Raw genomic sequence first — 2,599 nt, forward strand, 5'->3', positions numbered from 1 at the left:
ATCCCTTTGAGTTCAGATGAGACACCCCCTGGGATCCTCCAGACATAATTAGGGAAGTCCAGCAGGGGAACGGGAGGCTGGATGGGTCATATGCAGACCTGAGCTTGGGTCGACATTTGCCACTAATGATGATCTCTTTCTCTCCTGAGAGCAGGGGCTGCTGCTTCTCCCTGTAAAGTCCACCTAGCCCGCTAGTAGACCCCGGGTTGCGGTGAAGGGATACGTGTGTGCTCACATCATCTGTCTTTGGACCATCTCCCTGCCGCACCTGCAGCCCAGATAGGAGGGAGCCGACTCTTCGAGAAGGCTGAGGATGTGCAGGTCCTGGTGACTGCTTGCTGAGAGCAGGAGGCTGCGACGTCAGGCGGGAGGAATCCAGGCTGTGTGAGAGCACAGTGATGACTGACGGAAGGGAAAAGGCTGCATTCTTTCCTAGAGCGGAGTTGCCAAGTGTGAGCGTGCACATGTGTGCTTGTGAGCGCACGTGTGTGCACGGGCGTGTGAAGCAGGAACGTAAGAGATTGACATTTCACTGGCTGAGCTCCAAGTCACCCCCCAAGAAACTTAAATTAAACGACACTTTCGGTCTTGCTTCCTGACGTAGCCCTGGTGCTCTCACTCCAGAATGACTTGCTGGCCGGCTGCGTTTCAGGTACTCAGGCAAAGGCGCTGGTGCTTTCAGCCGGGGGCCTGTTTGGAGCCAGGCACCTTCCTGTTTGCCCAGAGCCCTCCTGAGGATTTCTACCTTGCTGCTATGCCGTAGTCAATGCCCAGCTTCCATCCTGAGTTCCACAGTGACTTTGTCATGTCCAAGCTCACAGGAAGGGTAGGGGGGAGTGGAAGTGAGCTCATGCCTTTCAAGAGCACAACCTGAAAGTTGCATCTATCCCAAGTGCTCCCACCCTGAAGCCAGAGCTACCCACGTGGTGCCACCATGTGGAAAGGTAATCGCCAGCTAGTGGCCATGGACAGCCCAAACGCAGGGCTTCTGTTACTAAGGGAAGAAGGAGAGAATGCGTGTTAGAAAATGTTTAGCAGTTTTGTCCACAAAGGGAAAGGGAGTAGGAGACGCCATCTTCCAGTAATTCACCAAAATGACAAACACAAAGGGAAAGAGGAGAGGCACCCGATACATGTTCTCTAGGCCTTTTAGAAAACATGGAGTTGTTCCTTTGGCCACATATATGCGCATCTATAAGAAAGGTGATATTGTAGACATCAAGGGAATGGGTACTGTTCAAAAAGGCATGCCACACAAATGTTACCATGGCAAAACTGGAAGAGTTTACAGTGTTACCTAGCATGCTGTTGGCATTGTAAACAAACAAGTTAAGGGCAAGATCCTGGCGAAGAGGATTAATGTTCGTATTGAGCATATTAAGCACTCTAAGAGCCGAGATAGCTTCCTGAAACGTGTGAAGGAAAATGATCAGAAAAAGGAGGAAGCCAAAGAGAAAGGTACCTGGGTTCAACTGAAGCGCCAGCCTGCGCCACCCAGAGAAGCCCACTTTGTGAGAACTAACGGAAAGGAGCCTGAGCTCCTGGAACCCATTCCCTATGAATTCATGGCATAATAAGCATATAACATGGCACAAAGGAGTACTAGTGGACCCATGTTTTTAGGAGCAAGAACCTATTTATTCCCCATTAGCTCATGGCATAATATGTGTACAGCAGGGGCACACAAGATAACCAATAGTCCCCATGTAACAGTGATACAAGGTGCTGGGACCTATTTCCCACGAATTCAAAAGTCAATCAACACTTTGTCACATTCAATGGCAAGGTGCCTCCCTGAGCTGCTGGAACCTCTTCCCCTATGAATTCATGGCATGGTAGATACAAATAATAGCATAAAAATGTTTCTTGTTCATTCACTACAAGTGTGTTTTTTTTTCCCCCCAAAGAAGTATTAAAGCAAATTTTAATGTGTCCTAAAAAAAAAAAAGGGAAAGGGTGTAGATGTGGAGAGCGGATTGGAAGGGGTGAGCATGGAGACAGGAAGACCAGGCAAGAGGCCACTGTTGTACTCCAGGTGAAAAATCATGGTGGCCTGGACTGGGAAGTGGCAACTGGGAGGACAGTGAAAGAATCTGGAAGTCTTGAGAAGATAGGATCCAGAGGATTCAGGATTTGTTGAATATTGAGGGTGAAGAAGAAAGTACAATCAGGGGCAAGATCTGTGCATGTGGCATGAGAATTTGGCTCTCTTTTTTTTTTGGCCAGGGCTGGGTTTGAACCCGCCACCTCCGGCATATGGGGCCGGTGCCCTACTCCTTTGAGCCACAGGCACCGCCAGAATTTGGCTCTCTTCTTCAGCAAACAGTTATCAAGTGGATCCCACGAGGCAGGCCCCATGCTTTGGTCCTACTGAACAAGTGGTGCCATCTCTGTCCTCGCAAGGGTGTTGGAGGAGAAAGGGTAACAAGGGGAGACAAGGGGAGAGCTAGATGTTTGGAAACTACTTAAAACTGACTACAGGTGGACAGGATTCAGGGAAAGCAGAGTTCGGCAGTTAGGCTTGGGGGCATTCAGTGCAGCTGGGCACTTCTAGAGGAGGAGGCGGGCCTTGCAGGTAGGTAGGCAGGAGGACCCAAGA

The sequence above is a fragment of the Nycticebus coucang genome, chromosome 6 (genome assembly GCF_027406575.1).
Source record: "Nycticebus coucang isolate mNycCou1 chromosome 6, mNycCou1.pri, whole genome shotgun sequence".
In the NCBI taxonomy this organism is placed as follows: domain Eukaryota; kingdom Metazoa; phylum Chordata; class Mammalia; order Primates; family Lorisidae; genus Nycticebus; species Nycticebus coucang.